The sequence below is a fragment of the Erinaceus europaeus genome, chromosome X (genome assembly GCF_950295315.1).
Source record: "Erinaceus europaeus chromosome X, mEriEur2.1, whole genome shotgun sequence".
Taxonomy (NCBI): domain Eukaryota; kingdom Metazoa; phylum Chordata; class Mammalia; order Eulipotyphla; family Erinaceidae; genus Erinaceus; species Erinaceus europaeus.
The window spans coordinates 99,966,327-99,984,037 of NC_080185.1; the positions used below are offsets into that span (position 1 = coordinate 99,966,327).

The window sequence follows — 17,711 nt, forward strand, 5'->3', positions numbered from 1 at the left end:
GTTGTTATTGATGTTGTCATTGTTGAATAGGATAGAGAGAAATAGAGAGAGGAGGAGAGAACAGAGAGGGTGAGAGAAAGATAGACACCTGCAGACCTGCTTCACTACCTGTGAAGCGACTCCCCTGCTGGTGGGGAGTCGGGGGCTCGAACCGGGACCCTTATGCCTGTCCTTGAGAGAGAGAGGGAGAGATATGAATCTGCAGTACTACTTTATCACTTGTGAAGCTTCCCTCCTGCAGATGGGGACTGGGCACGTGAACCCAGGTCCTTGCACATTGTAAAATGTGTGCTCAACTGGGTGTGCCACAGCCTGGACCATCTTATTTTCTTGATAATAGATATTCTGACTGTTATAAAATGATATCTCACCATGGTTTTGATTTGCATTTGCATTATAACTAGTATAATGGTTAGCATTTTGTACCTGTTGGCCATTTGGACATCTACTTGCAGAATGTCTCTTTAGTTCTGCTCATTCTTAATGGTTTCTGTTATGAAGTTGTATGAGTTCTTTATGTACTTTGGATTTTATTCTTTTTTTTTCTTCTTATTTTCTTATATCAGAGGAGAGTGTGAACAGAGTTCCCCACTGCCACAAATTCTGCAAGATAATTTTCCTACATCTGGGGAATTCACAGGGATCAGCATATCCAGAAGGCAATGGGCAAAGCCTACCTGGGAAAACCACCTTCATGATCATAGTGTCTTCTACCAGGTAATTACATATTTTGGATTTTCACCCTTTGATATATAGTGATTTTTTTTGCCCATTATGTAGTTTGCCTTATTGTTTTGTTGTTTCCTTTTGTGTACAAAAGCTTTACATCTTGATTATTTTTGCTTTTCTGTGTGCTTTAGATGTCAGATCCAAAAATACATAGACTATCCTTTGTTGGATGTTTCTTTTTTCCTTTGTCCAATATTAGTTGATTATATAAACATAAGATTAATTTCAGGTTCTCTATTCTGGCCAGGACTTTACTGTCTTATTATTATGACTTTGTAGTATGGGTTGAAATCTCTAACTACCTCCAACTTTGCTTTTTCTCCTCAAGATTGCTTTACTCATTTGAGGGTCTTTTGTAGCTTTATACAAGTTCTTTGACTATTTTCCATTTCTGTGAAGAACTCTTTTGGGGAGTACAGGGAGGTGGCACACTCAGTGAAGCACACATATCACCATGCACAAGGACCTGGGTTCGAGCCCCCACAAAGTGTTAGAGACTGTTTATGCCACTTAATCGTTTATATTTTTGACATAGCCTCTTCTCCTTCATGCTTTTGTCTTGACCATCAACATATATTTCCATCAAGTATCCAATCCCTAATGTCTTAAAGATATAGAATTACCAACTTTGTTGTTCTCATGTAAGTTCTGTTAGGTGGTTTATTTTTCTGTCTCCCCATTTCTTCACGTTTTTGTGATTTTCAGTCTGACTCTGGACAGTCACATTCCCCCTTGGCCACCAGGTGGCAGTGTTTATTCAGCCAGATAGCACATTTAGGCCTTTCCCTGACACAGGACCCAGCTTGTGCTCTGAACCAGGATGCTGGTTCTCAGCAGGACAAACCCATGCTTGTCACCCTAGGTAGAACAGGTTTTTGGGTTTGAGTTTAATGTGCATCAGTTTTCAGGCACCGCATCCAGCAAGTAGCTGCTTCACAGAGCCACTGCCTAGAACCTAGGCCTCACCACCATGTCCAGCCCCCCCAACCTGGCCCAACAGCAGCCACTGCCATCACTGAGCCCAGGTTGGGTGCTGAGCATTACTGCCTAAATTGCCTTGTTTCATCTTCAGAACAGTGATGAAAAGTAGCTGTTACATGCATGGAGACCGTAGTTGAAGTTAAACAGTCAGTTAAAATCATGCAGCCAGAAGTGGAAGAGTTAGAGTGGTGCTATCATTGTATTTTTGTAGTTCTTTCAGTAGATGTTTGACCTAGTTTGATGGCCCCTTATTGGGTGCATAAATGTAAATAATTGTTAAGTCCTCTTGGTTGACTGATCCTCTGAACATTATGTAATATTCATGCCTTTTATTTATCTATTTATTTTTTTAAATATTTATATATTCCCTTTTGTTGCCCTTGTATTTATCATTGTTGTTGTTATTGATGTCATTGTTATTGGATAGGACAGAGAAAAATGGAGAGAGGAGGAGAAGACAGAGAGGGGGAGATTAAGACACCTGCAGACCTGCTTCACCACTTATGAAGAACGCCCCTGCAGGTGGGGAGCCAGGGGCTCGAACCTGGACCCTTACGGTGATCCTTGATCCTCGTGCTTTGAGCCACCTGCACTTAACCCACTGCACTATTGCCCAACTCCCCTATTTATTTTAAAGTCTATTATGTCAGATATGAGAAGAGCTGTTCCTGCCCTTTTGTGGTCCATTAGCTTGTATGACAGTTTTTCATCCTTTTACTTTGTTTGTCCTGTTGAGTTAGGTGGGGTACCTGGAGACAGCATATGGCTGGGTTGTATTTTCTCACTCATCTTCCTACTCTGTGCCTTTTAGTGGGTGAATTCAGACCATTGACATTTGTTGATGTTATGGATTTAAGATATTTCAGTGCCATTATTCTAAACTTGTCTTGAGTGTTCTGGTATATGACATGTTGTTGGTGATGTTGTTAGTATTTATAGAAGCTCTTTTAGAACTTCATGCAGAGCAGGCTTGGAACTGGAGCACACCAGAACATGCCCTCATGTCCTTGGAATGCTTTTAAAATAAGAATTACGGCTCATATGCTGTGCAGCCACCTTGTACTGAGAACTGTGCCTCTTGTGTGATGTGTCCTTTGTCCTCCCACCAACCAAGTGAGGTGGCTGGTTGTTCATGACCCTGACCCCATTTTTCATATGAGGAAACTGAGTCTAAGAAAGGTGAAATAGGGGACCTACTCCAGGTCAAGTCATTGGTAAGTAGAGAGTCATAATTCAAATAAATTCTCTAAGTTTCATCAAACCTCTTTACAACTGAAAGACAGTGAAACAACGTGAGAAAGATTTAGCTGTTAAACCTTTTGTGTTTTTTATAAATTTTTTCTTTAAAAAAATTTTTAATATATATTTATTTTCCCTTTTGTTGCCCTTGTTTTTTTATTGTTGTTGTAGTTATTATTGTTGTTGTTATTGATGTCGTCGTTGTTAGATAGGACAGAGGGAAATGGAGAGAGGAGGGGAAGACAGAGGGAGGGAGAGAAAGACAGATACCTGCAGACCTGCTTCACTACTTGTGAAGGGGCTCCCCTGCAGGTGGGGAGCCGGGGGCTCGAACCGGGATCCTTAAACCGATCCTTGCACTTCATGTCACCTGCGCTTAATACTGCCCGACTCCCTGTTAAACCTCTTTTTGTTTTTAGAATACTTTTTAAATTTATAAAATGGAAACATTGAATCTTTTAGGAAGAATTGTTAAGGATTGGGCGTACTTACTCTAAGAGAAGCCAAAAGAATGTCAAAATACATTTGAATACTCCTGTGAAGAAGAATAGGATCAAGAAAGCGTAACTAACTCTTCAATGCCTGTTTCTTCCACGGTATTCAAACTCATCTGGGCAACCACCTTAAGTTGATTTTCCACTTCTATGTGCAGATGCTCCCACCCCCACCTGCATCTTCAGTTTTTATCTGAGCTTCTTTTCTACTTCATGGCATTCTTTTATGAAACCACTTGGCCTATAAACACTGAGCTAGAGTCAATCAGTCTCCTACATTCCATGGATATAAGAGCCATAGGTAGAGTCACCTTTGTTCTAACTACTCACTGAAATCTTTGCGGTATTGGCCATTCATCATCCCCGCCTTCTGCTTTTTTTTTTTTTTTTTAGCAGATTGCTTCCAGTTTCTTTATTGAGATTGTTTTATTTGTTTGCATTTTTCTCATTTTGTAGAGAATTTTAATGATCACTTAAAAATCTCGGTGTGATTGCAGCTATTATGGAAGTCTGGATCATTTCCCAAATTATAAGATAACTGCCACTAATAGGAACAGCTTACGTTTAAAATACCCAAAGGATTGTTGAAGATTTCCCTAGGAAAACCACACTAAATCTGCTTTATCTTTTCTTCCTTTCTTCCTCTCTGATTGAAAAAAATATTGACCTGCACCAGAAGTAGAGAAATTGTGACACAGTGAAAAGTTGGCAGCATATGAATGAATGAATGAATGAATGAATAATGAGTGAATGAATGAATGAATAATGAATGAATGAATCTTGTTCTTGAGCATCTCATTGCAGGAAAAAGCACTGTCATTCATTGAAAATGTTATCCCCTACTGGGCTGTCCTCTTTATATTAATTTCCTTTCACTCAGGGTAATTTGTGCAGATCCAGAAGTTAGCTTCATTCTACACTCCCTCTCTCATTCAGAAATCTCCACCTCCCTTCATTTACCCACTCACCTCATCTTAGTCTCCACACCTAGTCATTTCTCAGAAATGCTTCCTATTTAAAGTCTCCATCTCAGTTATCCACTCTCTGACATCCACTTCTTGCTCCCCTCTCCCTTCATGCAGTTCCCACCACCAGAGTTCCGTATCCCATTCCCTCCACTGGAAGTTTCCCTATTCTTTATCCCTCTGGGAGTATGGACCAAAATTCTGTATGGGGTGCAGAAGGTGGAAGGTATGGCTTCTGTAATTGCTGGACATGGACGTTGTCAGGTTGATCCATCTTCACCAGCCTATTTCTGTCTTCCCCTAGTGGGGTGGGGCTCTAGAGAGGTGAGGTTCCAGGACACATTGGTGAGGTCTTCTATCCAGGGAAGTCAGAATAGCATCATAGTAGCATCTGCAGCTTGGTGGCTGAAAGGTGGTAAAATATAAAGCAGGAAAATTGTTTAATAATCAGGAACCCTAAGGTAGGAATAGGGCAGATGAAATTAGGGGTGTTTGGGTGGGAAGAAGAAGCTTGGAAATCTATTTTAGGTATATTCCAAGAGGCCCATGACTTTAGTAATTTTTGCCTGAGCTAATAGCTAACATGCAGATAGACTAAAAGTATTTTCTGTGGAGATGGTGTTAGAGTTGAGAATAGGACTAGAAAGCTGGATATGTGCAGAGAGTAGCTCCCAATTATGAGGAAAGTATATAACTACCATTAACTGTTAACCCCATCAATCTGACCTAAGGCCCATATCTATTCATATTAAGCAAGGAGCCTGTGTAACCTCTGAGTCCCTGTCAGTCTGAGTTTGTAGTCCATAGTCACAACTAGGAACATTCCAGGCTGCACTCACTTCAGGACCAGTGGTTGACCCGGCCTCCCTTTAGAGAGTGAGGCAGTTCCTACCATTGCTGTTCTACATTGAGGGCAAGATCTTGTAGAAGCCCACAAGAGAGATTATTATGATGTTCCTGATGGAAGTGACCAGTGAAGATGGAGAGAAGGATCTGTTAGAGGTCTACACCCATATCTATGTGGGAATCCAAGTATTTCTTGACTAGGGCCCCTGGATGATGGGAGTGGCCTGGTATTGACCATAAAGGCCATCATTAAAGTGTTCCAGTCTCTTGCCCTTATCCAGCTTATGTAATCCTTCCTTTATATGACAAAGTTAGACTTAAAGCAATTGAGAGAATTGAAATAGAGGGTATGAGAGGAGGGTGTCTAGGCCTAAGTATAAATATTTGATTAGGTGTTTTATTTCATTAAATTTTGTTATCTTTATTTTTTTCATCCAGAAATTGAGAGAAAAGGGGAGCTAGAGAGGGAGAGAGACAGAGAGACACCTGCAGCACTGCCTCACCACTTGTGAAGCTTTCCCCCTGCAGGTGAGGACCTTGCACATTGAAAATGTGCACTCAACCAGGTGTGCCACCACCCAGCCCCTAATAAAGTATTTTGTGTTGTCTTCTTTAGACTTTCTACTTGATTGCTCCTATGTGTTAGGAAACGTCTTACCAGATTATTGGAGTTGGAGGGTTGACATCTCAAGCTTGGTGTTTTTGGATACAGTCCAAAGTGAAACATGGAGTGCTGGCACTGGTTGCATTGATTTAGTTGAGGTTAGTAGAGGCAGAGTAGGGGATCAAGAAGAGAAGCATGAAGAAATATAAAAGCTTATATTTCTAAAGGCTTGTTTCTCCTTCACAATCACATTCTCATAATGTAATTTTCACAAGACTACCTTCATGACTTCCTGTGTCCATGGGACTACAGCTTTATATTCTGTGTGTACTAGCTTAACAGATAATAGGCATATTCCTGGGAGCTATTCTACATACTGAATCAAACAGCAATGTCATAATTGGACAAAGGATTACTCTAAATCACATAAATTCCTACTCCTGAGTACATTTCTAAGAACTCTGACAGGACATTTGGATGGGGAGAGGGTTCATGCTGATAATAGGGAGCCTGAGATTTAAACATTTGTTTCATAGTAAATCCATCTCTTAGTTGAGAGCAGGTTGTTTTATTTCTCCAAATGGGTAGCCAGAAAGCTCAACAAACATCTTTTATTAGGGGGTCTGTTCTTAATCAATTTGCAATGTGAATGCTACCATATATTAAGTGTCTATATATAAAACAAATTCCAATGTCAGTGTTAGCATGTACTAAAATCCTATAGGTAACAAGTTCCTTTCTAGACTTTCATCATTGTGTTTGCCTATGTCATAGTCACACTATTTTATTACAATGACTTTATAATATGTTTTGATGGCTAACAGTAGAAGTTTCCATTACACTATTAAATTAAAATTTTAGTCATTAGCTTATAAATTCCTGTGAAAAATCTACCTAGAATTTTGGTGGAAATTTTATTGTATTTATCCAAATCGTTGCTTAAGATTCCCTTATACTCTCTAGAATAATCGAAGTTTATAGGCTTCCCTTTCAGCAAGGCAAAAACTTAGCAAGCTTTTCATTTTCCCCACTTCCCACCCTTCAAGTCATTTTCAACTCTCCTGTCAATAGCTTCTGTTTAGATCTAGCCTGCTACCCAACATTTATAGCCAAGGCTTATTTATCTAAAAAAGTAAGGCTTAGGGTGTTGGGCAGTAGTGCAGCAGGTTAAGTGCAGGTGGAGCAAAGCTCAAGGACCAGCATAAGGATACTGGTTTGAGCCCCCCGGCTCCCTACCTGCAGGGGAGTTGCTTCACAAGCGGTGAAGTAAGTCTGCAGGTGTCTATCTTTCTCTCCCCCCTCTGTCTTCCCCTCCTCTCTCTATTTCTCTCTGTCCTATCCAACAACGATTACATCAATAACAACAACAATAATAACTACAACAATAAACAACAAGGGCAACAAAAGGGAATAAATAAATTTTTTTTAAAGTAAGGCTTAGTAATTTTTTATGTGATGCTGGAGGATGAATCAAGGCCCTCACACAGACACGACACTGCTAAATCACTGTCAGTTTTTTTTTTTTTCACTCTCTCATTGCCTTTCCATTTTTCCTTTTTTTTTTTTTTAATTTTTTATTTAAGAAAGGATTAGTGAACAAAAGCATAAGGTAGGAGGGGTACAACTCCACACAATTCCCACCACCCAATCCCCATAACCCACCCCCTCCCATGATAGCCTTCCCATTCTCTAGCCCTCTGGGAGCATGGACCCAGGGTCGTTGAGGGTTGCAGAAGGTAGAGGGTCTGGCTTCTGTAATTGCTTCCCCGCTGAACATGGGCGTTGACTGGTCGGTCCATACTCCCAGTCTGCCTCTCTCTTTCCCTAGTAAGGTGTGTCTCTGGGGAAGCTGAGCTCCAGGACACATTGGTGGGGTCTTCAATCCAGGGAAGCCTATCCAGCATCCTGGTGGCATCTGGAACCTGGTGATTGAAAAGAGAGTTAACATACAAAGCCAAACAATTTGTTGAGCAATCATGGATCCCAAGCTTGGAATAGTGGAGAGGAAGTGTTAGGGAGGTACTCACTGCAAACTCTAGTGTAATCCTGCTTTCAGGTATATATTTTGCAGTAGTTTATGGATACGTGTGCACATACGCTCTCTCTCACAGAAACTGGTGTATGTCTAGATTATGGGACTTTGTTAGAAAGTGAACTACCTGAGATGAAATTAGAGTGTACTATAAAAGGAAAGGTCTCACCCGAGTAATGAAGCTGAAGGGTTGTCATTCCACACGTGAAGTCTCTGGATACACTCTGAGGTGAAGCATGTTGAGATGGCAATCGTTGCTTTGGTTAGGTTGTGATCGGCGGATGCAATATTATTTGGTTTGGATTGGGAGATGCATACGGGAAAGTGAGCCCTATCCAAGGGTGCCAGGACTGGGGGAAGTAGGGGCTCTATAGTGAAGATGTGAGGTTCCTGCTGTCTTAGGGTTCAAAAAGACAATCAATAGTTAATATTATCATCACATTATTTGTTAATTGGGTTAACTTTGAAAAGTCCCTTTGTTATGGTTTGCTGTACAGTACCCAGTATCTTGTATATAGCTGTGTCACTGTCAGTTTTTTAAAAGAGATAATTATCTTCCTTTTAAAATGTTTTACTTACTCTATTTATTTTGGATAGAGACAGAAGTTGAGAGGTAAGGGTTGGTAGAAAGGGAGAGAGAGACACCTGTGATACTGTTTCTCACCACTTATGATGCTTACTCCCTGCAGGTGGGGACTGGGGCTTGAACCTGGGCCCTTATGCAAAATATATGTGCTCAATCTGGTGCACTACCACCCATCCCCCTCCCATCCAATTTTTTTATCTGTGTCTGGGAGTAAGGGGCAAGCGAAACACAGAGAGGGAAAAGACATTGAAGCGCCACTCCATCATTGATGGAGTTCCCATGGTGCTGCCCATGGTGTTGCCCTGTGGTACCAGGAATTGAATCCAGGGTCTCAGCCCATAGTAAGGCATGCATTCTTTCTTCTCAGCTTGCTCCTGACCCCATAGTCCTTTTTTGTTTGTTTGTTTGTTTACTCATCATTCTTTTATTTTACTTCCACATTGATTTATCCCCCCCCCTTAATTAAACATGTCAAGTATCGTTTCATGGCAGTTCTCAATGCTTGAGATATTCTGGATTGTTTCTACAATGAGCTTATCTTTACTTTGCCCTTATACTTGAATGGTAGCTGAGTAGAGTGTGGAAATCTGTAACATTGTTTTTTCTTTTTTCTTTTCTTTTTCTTAATTTTTCCTTTCCTTTCCTTCTTTTTTTTTTTTTTTTGCCTCCAGGGTTATTGCTGGGGCTGGGTGCCTACACCACAAATCCACTGCTCCTGGAGGCTGTTTTTTTTCCCCTTTTCTTGCCCTTGTTGTTTATCATTGCTGTTATTATTATTGTTAGTAGTATTGTTATTATTGTTGTTGGATAGGACAGAGAGAGATGGAAAGAGATGGAAGACAGAGAGGGGGAGAGAAAGATAGACACCGGCAGGTCTGCTTCACTACTTATGAAGTAACCCCCCTGCAGGTGGGGAGCCGGTGGCTCAAACCCGGATCCTTACGCAGGTCTTTACGCTTCCCGCCATGTGTACTTAACCCACTGCATCACCGCCCAGCACCCTACAGCATTGTTTTCTTTAGTACTTGGAAGATATTACTGCATGTCTTCTTTGTTTTGTAGTAAAAAGATATCAGTCACATTCTCAATAATTTTGGTTATATATTTTAAAATCCTGATTAGCTGCAACATGCATCATGCTATGTGAGTGAAACACTTAAGCTGAAAAAAAAACTGAATATATTATATCAACTTTATCAATGCAGGAACTGTAAATTGATGTATATTCTATTGCAAGCTTCTTATTTTTATGTGCACCTTCAAATCAGCATTTGGGCAGTCATGGTAGAGGCTCAAGAGTTTGTTCATTCATAAAAATACGGAGCAATTAAGCAAATCTCATTTGAGGATAATAATCTTTTGTAACATATTTTTCTCATTTTCTCTGAGTCATATTTACCTAAGTCAGTTCATTTATTCTGAGTACCTCTTACAAACTACTTAAATTTAAAAATAATATTTATTTAATATAAAGAGAGAGAGAAGGAAATCAGACTATCACTACATTTTATGCAGTTCCGGGTCAACTCACTACATCACACAGGCAAGTTCTGCAAGTCTACCAGAGCTACCTCCCCAGCCACTAAAATGACTTTAACTCCTAGATTCATTCTTCCAGAATTTCCGCCACTACCCTGGGACTCTTAAGTCAAAATTGTGCATTTTCCTTGGTCTATTTTTTTTTACATGAATTTGTTTTGTTCTGATCTTTGGTGCTTTAAAATTTTTTTATATTATTATCTGCATTTATTTATTGGATAGAGACAGCCAGATATTGAGAGGGAAGGGGTGATAGAGAGGGTGAGAGATAGAGAGACACCTGCAGCCCTGCTTTACCACTTGTGAAGCTTTTCCCCTGCAGGTGGGGACCGGGGACTCGAATCTGGGTCCTTGTGCACTGTAACATGTGTGCTCGACCAGGTGCACCACCACCTGCTCCCCTTTTTAGTTTACTTTCTTTATTGGGTGGTTAATAGTTTACAGTACGGTTGCTGGCACATGGGTACAGTTTCTCATCTAACCATGCTAAGTGTCTACAAAGCACTCTCACTCCCAACTTCAGTCCTTTTCCATCATCAAATATCTGGACCTGAAAGCCCCCCCCCCCAACTTCTCCTTGCCGTCCTTCCCCAGAGTCCTTTGCTTTGGTACAATACACCAAACCAGTCCAAGGTTTTTTTTTTTTTTTTTTTTAAGTATTTATTTATTTATTATTGGATAGACACAGGGGGAGGGATAGGGAGAGACACCTGCAGCCCTGCTTCACCACTCGTGAAACTTCCTCCCTGCAGGTGGGGACCAGGGGCTTGAACCTGGGTCCTAGCACTGTAATGTGTGTGTTTAACCAGGTGTGCCACCGCCTGCCCCCCCCCCCGCCAGTCCAAGTTTTACTTTGTGTTTCCCCTTTCTGTCCTTGTTTCTTAAGTTCTGTCCATGAGTGAGTATTCTACATTCATCCTATTCTTTCTGGCTTATCTCATGATTCCTGTAAGCTATATCCATGATGAGGTGAAGAAGGTAACATCATCATTTTTATTAGCTAAGTTACACACACACACACACACACACACACACACACATACATATATCAAAACATTCTTAGCCACTCATCTGTTGTTGGACACCTAGGTTGCTTCCATGTTTGGGCTAATACAAATTGTACTGCTATGAATATAGGTATACATAGATTTCTTTGGATGGGTCTGTTTGTTTCCTTATCCCCAGGAGAGGAATATTTACCAAAGAAGAGATCAAAGGACCAATAGACATGAAAAAAATGCTCAAAGTCACTGATTATAAGAGATATGGAAATAAAGACAATAATAAGATACCATTTCACGCCTGTGCAAATGTGATACACCAAGAAAGGCAGTAATAATATGTTGGAGAGAGAGATTGTGGGGGTAAAGGAACCTTTTTTCACTGATAGTGAGAATGTAAATTGATCCAAGCTCTGTGGAGAGCAGTCTGGAGAACACTCAGAAAGTCATAAATGGACCTGCCCTAAGACCTGGTGCTAAAATAAATAGTATGTACCTTTTATCAGTTGTTTGTAATATTCAGAGATCACCAAAGACACTGGATCCTATTTTGTGAATTAAAAATAGCCCCTAGTACCATTTAGCTTGCTTTGCATTTTACTTCAGTATTTCTTAGAGCTTTAGTATGGTAACCTGTACTATGAATCTCCAAGAAATGGGTTATAACATACAGTGTTTCTCCAACTTAGTTGACCGTAAACCTTCTTTTTCAGATGACTGTGTCTCAGAGGATTTGTTTTCTAAATATATGCACTCTGGTAAATGCTTCTGTATGCAGAGAAAAGTTAATGTTAGCAATCGTCTATTGCTTTAGTATGGACTTTCATAGCCCCCTCAAGTACTCCCCACTGTTACAGAGAATATTGTCTCTCCTCTGGTAACAAATAGTGCTTTAAATAAAGAAAAGAGGGTACTTCCTTCTCTATGTCAGGTACAGAAAGTTTAGAAGACTGGGCTATGAGGTAGTGGCAGAAAGTCTTCCCACAAAGACTGTGACCTACTTATCACCCATTCCAGAGTCATCCTAGTTGCATACTTGGCTAAACTTCAAGAAGCTAGAGAACATTTCCATCTTTCCTTCCCTGACAGTGTCTAGCACATCAGATTGCAAAGGATGGCACTGCTTGAGTCTCACAACATTATGAAATCTGAGTTAACCAAGGCTACCTATAACCCTTTCTGAAGATAGATGTAAAAGTCTAGATAGTTCCCAGGGTAACAATTGTATGGCTCAGAAACATCTGACAAGATTAGATGGAGCCTGTGGGAGCATAAAACAAAAATCATCACAAGTGAAATTTGACCCCCAAGAGAAATTGCCAGAGGAAAAAGAATTAAAAGCCTTTAAAAGAGTGATCTTATCTCCAAGAGAATAAAAAAAAATACTTCTGTGAGGTCAGGGGATTAGGTAGATCCTAGTCTCCTAAACCCCTTTTAAATGCCAAGGTTGTTGGTGGACAGAAAGTCCAGAAACTTCAGGCTTTATACAAGGATAAAGAAAGATGACCTTCTTGCATAAGTCACTAAAAAATAAAAGCATCATCATCACTCTCTACTTTCAAATTCTTACTCCTCTGTAATCACTAGATTACAGTTGTTAAAAATTTTAGGACAATTTCAGTAACCAAAGTTTTGGCAGGAAACAGTTGTTACTTGTACATGAATAACTATTTGATCCATTTTCCTATAAATAAGTAGTGACCTACTTAGTAAACATTGTCAAAGAAACAAAAAAAATGAACCACAGATTACAGTTATATTGCTAAAGGTGACAGGTCTTGAGATATCCTAATTTGCATCATGAAATATGCCTTAGGACTGTCTATTTAAATGACATGGGAGTCGGGCGGTAGCACAGCAGGTTAAGCGCAGGTGGCGCAAAGTACAAGGACTGGCGTAAGGATCCTGGTTTGAGCCCCCGGCTCCCCACCTGTAGGGAAGTCGCTTCACAAGCGGTGAAGCAGGTCTGCAGGTGTCTGTCTTTCTCTCCCCCTCTCTGTCTTCCCCTCTTCTCTCCATTTCTCTCTCTGTCCTATCCAACAATGACGACATTAATAGCTGCAACAATAAAACAAGGGCAACAAAAAGGAATAAATATTAAAAACATCTAAAAAATGACATAATAAGGGAAAGATTTATTCACTAGTTTCCATCTCTCATTAACCTAGATAATCCTGTTTCAGTTACTCATCATTTCCAGTTTGTACATGCATACATGTCTAATAGTCTTTGAGTTGTCCTATGATTTAGCATCAGAGAATTCCCTAGGTAGAAAATGAGATGCATTACTGTGTCCAGTTCATTATTGTCTCTTATACTCTCTAGGTTCTCTCTCCAAAGCCCAAAGCCCTGGTATTTTAATTATTATTATTATTCCTCTTTGGCTTATGGTGGTGCTGGGGATTGAACCTGGGATCTTAGAGTCTAAGGCATGAAAGTCTTTTGTATGACTATTATGCTATCTCCCCTCCCTGGGTAATTCTTCTTTGCTAATAATTGTTCAAGAAACTGTCAGTCACCTCACAGACTTTTCTGGAATCAAGGTTTTGCTAATTGAATCCTTGTTATGTCAGTATATTTTCTGGTTCTATGTCTCCTATAAATTGATAATTTTAGAGGCTTATATTAATCTGAGATACAGTCTGTATAGGAAATTAGATATGGACTGGAAGATAGTTCACCCAGTAGTGTGCACACTTTACCATGAGTAAATACCCTGTTCTAGCAGTTCTGGCACCACAGGGGAGCACCTCACAAACAGGAAGCTGTGGTATCACTCTGCCCCTTCTGTCTCTCTCTCCACACATTCTATCTGGCAAAAAAAAAAAAAATCAACTGGGCATTGTGGAATCAATCATGCATGAAGCCCTAGAAAAGCCCTTATAGGAAAAAGAAACAAAAGGCAGCTGGGAATGTTGGATTCATAGTGCTGGCACCAAGCCCCAGCGATTACACTGGTGACAATTAAAAAAAAAAAAAAGATTGTCAAATAATAGTTAATAAGCCAAATTCATAAACTTTTCATAATGGCAAAAAATAACTAGAAGCCATGGTAATTTGTGTGATCAGTTTTTGTTTGTTTTTCATCATTGACTGGGATTTACCACTTTGGGTTGACTATGAGAGAGAGAGAGAAAGACTGACTACAACACCAAAGATTCTTCTAGTAGTATGGGCCAGGCATGAATGTAAATGATCAATTAACTTCATGAATTTAAGAGAAATATATCTAAAAACAGAAATATATATTTGTATGATAGTTAATACTGTTCAATTAGAAAAAAGATTAAATTTATATTAAACTTGTTTATCAAAGACATGGGTAAAATATATAAATTCAACTTGGTTCTGTGATAATAGTTTTTAAAGATATAGTACACCAAAATATCTTATTGCTAGGAAAGGTTAGAAATATTCGGTTTCTGTAAGTATTATTCTAGGTAGGGAAGTCAGAAAAGTGCTCATTTAAAAAATTTTTATTTATAAAAGAAAACATTGACAAAAACCATAGGATAAGAGGGGTACAACTCCACACATTTCCAACTACCAGAACTCTGTATCCCATCCCCTCCCCTGATAGCTTTCCTACTCTTTTCCCTCTGTGAGTATGGACCCAGGGTCATTATGGGGTGCAGAAGGTGAAAGGTCTGGATTCTGTAATTGCTTCCCCACTGAACATGGGCATTGACAGGTCAAGGTGGTCTCAAAACTTTACATCAGGCTCAACCTGACGCTGTTGACTCGCTACGGAAGAAGGGCAAACGCTAGAAGAAGAAGACAGGTCAACCCATACTCCCAGCCTGTCTCTTTCTTTCCCTAGTGGGGCAGGGCTCTGGGGAAGCGGGGCTCCAGGACACATTGGTGGGTCATCTGCCCTGGGAAGTCTGGTTGGCATCATAGTATCATCTGGAACCTGGTGGTTGAAAGAAGAGTGTTGTGACCCCAACAGGAGTTTGGGACTATTAGCATATGAATGACATCACCCTGAGGCAGACAGAGAAGGGGAGGTATATAGCACAGACTTTGAGCAGGTCATTCTCTTTGGTGGCTGCTGCTTCTCCTGGTCAGATACATCTCCGTGGAGGTGCGCCAGATACCTGCCATGGCTACTTCTCCTGGGAACTGAACACATGTGACTCTGCTAGCTGGTAAACTTTTAGACCCCTCTACAGCCATGAGCAACCTTTACCAGAGTTGATAATTGTTTATCTTAGGGGACTAAACTTTTGATAACTATACTCAGACTTTATGGACCTAGCAGACTTTTAACCCTTGATGATAAGTGCTTATTTTGCCTTTTACCTGTTTCACTCTAGTAAACCTTGTATTGTTTAAACCAGTTCCCAGCTCCCCGCTGTGAATCTTTTTACCCCATGCAGCAGCCCCCGAAACCACTTTTTTTTTTTTGAACATGGAATATCTTTCCACTTCTTTGTGTCTTTTTCAATTTCCTTGAATAGTGACTCATATTTTTTTTTAAAATAATTTATTTCTTTATTGGGGAATTAATGCTTTACATTCAACAGTAAATACAATAGTTTGTACATGCATAACATTCCCCAGATTCCCATTTAACAATACAACCCCCACTATTTCATACATCATTTTTCATGGACCTGTATTCTCCCCACCCACCCACCCACCCACCCCAGAGTCTTTTACTTTGGTGTAATACTCCAATTCCATTTCAGGTTCGACTTGTGTTTTCTTTTCTAATCTTGTTTTTCAACTTCGGCCTGAGAGTGAGATCATCCCATATTCATCCTTCACTTTCTGACTTATTTCACTCAACATGATTTTTTCAAGGTCCATCCAAGATGGGCTGAAAACGGTGAAGTCACCATTTTTTACAGCTGAGTAGTATTCCATTGTGTATATATACCACAACTTGCTCAGCCACTCATCTGTTGTTGGACACCTGGGTTGCTTCCAAGTTTTGGCTATTACAAATTGTGCTGCCAAGAACATATGTGTATACAGATCCTTTTGGATGGATGTGTTGGGTTCCTTAGGATATATCCCCAGGAGGGGAATTGCAGGGTCATAGGGTAGGTCCATTTAATATATTGCTGTAGCTCTTTCAGTAGAAGTTTGATGTATTTAGATGGCTTCTCATTGGGTGCATAGATATTAATAATTGTTAAGTCCTCTTGATTGACTGATCCTCTGAGCATTAAGTAGTGTCCATTCCTATCTTTTTTAATCTTATCTATTTTAAAGTCTATCATGTCAGATATGAGAATAGCTGTTCCTGCCCTTTTTTGTGGGCCATTGGCTTGTATGATAGTTTTCCATCCTTTCACTTTAAGTCTGTGTTTGTCTTGTTGAGTTAGGTGAGTTTCCTATAGACAACATATTGTTGGGTTGTGTTTTCTGATCTATCTTCCTACTCTGTGTCTTTTAATAGGTGAATTCAGGCCATTGACATTTATTGATATCAAAGATTGAAGATATTTTAACGCCATTCTTGTAGAGTTTTAGAGTGTTTTGATGTATGTCCTATTTGTGGTGGTCTGGTTGTTTATAGGAGACCTTTCAGAACTTCTTTCAGGGCAGGCTTGGTGATGGTTGCTTCCTTCAACTGTTGCTTGTCTGAGAAGGTTTTGATGCTTCCATCTAGTCTGAATGACAGTCTAGCAGGATATAGTATTCTTGGCTGAAAGCCTTTCTCATTGAGCACTCGATAGATATCTTGCCATTCTCTTCTGGCCTGTAGTGTTTGTATGGAGAAGTCTGCTGCTAATCTTATGAGTTTTCCTTTGTAGGTGACTCTTTGTTTTTCTCTTGCAGCCTTCAGGATCCTTTCTTTATCCTTATTCCTTTCCAATCTAAGTATGATATGTCTTGGTGTCTTTAGGTCTGGGTTAATTCTGTTTGGGACCCTCTGGGCTTCTTGAATCTTTATGTCTTTGGTGTTGTCTAGACTAGAGAAATTTTCAGCTATTATGGCCTGGAGAATGCTTTCTTCCTCTCCTTTTCTTTCTTCCTCTGGTAAGCCAATAATGCGTATATTGTTTCTTTTTTTTTTTTTTTAAATTTTTTATTAAAGAAAGGATTAATTAACAAAACCATAGGGTAGGAGGGGTACAACTCCACACAATTCCCACCGCCCAATCTCCATATCCCACCCCCTCCCCTGATAGCTTTCCCATTCTCTATCCCTCTGGGAGCATGGACCCAGGGTCATTGAGGGTTGCAGAAGGTAGAAGGTCTGGCTTCTGTAATTGCTTCCTCGCTGAACATGGGTGTTGACTGGTCAGTCCATACTCCCAGTCTGCCTCTCTCTTTCCCTAGTAGGATGGGTCTCTGGGGAAGCTGAGCTCCAGGACACATTGGTGGTGTCTTCAATCCAGGGAAGTCTGGCCGGCATCCTGATGACACCTGGAACCTGGTGACTGAAAAGAGAGTTAACATACAAAGCCAAACAAATTGTTGAGCAATCCTGGTCCCAAAGCTTGGAAAAGTGGAGAGGAAGTATTAGGGAGGTACTCACTGCAAACTCTAGTGTACTTCTGCTTTCTTACTTTGGTGCCATACTCCAAACTCAGTCAATTTCTGCTTTGTGTTTCTACTTCTTTTTTTTTTTTTTTTTTACATGCATAACATTCCCCAGATTCCCATTCAACAATACAACCCCCACTATTTCATTCATCATTTTTCATGGACCTGTATTCTCCCCACCCACCCACCCACCC

General features: G+C 40.2%; 1 non-coding gene across 1 annotated transcript; it reads right to left on the minus strand.

The window, feature by feature from the left end:
- Nucleotides 1–563: 563 nt before the first annotated feature.
- LOC132535951 (U1 spliceosomal RNA) lies at nucleotides 564–725 on the minus strand. The gene has a single exon (XR_009547673.1). It is a non-coding gene; the product is annotated as a U1 spliceosomal RNA (small nuclear RNA).
- Nucleotides 726–17,711: the final 16,986 nt, after the last annotated feature.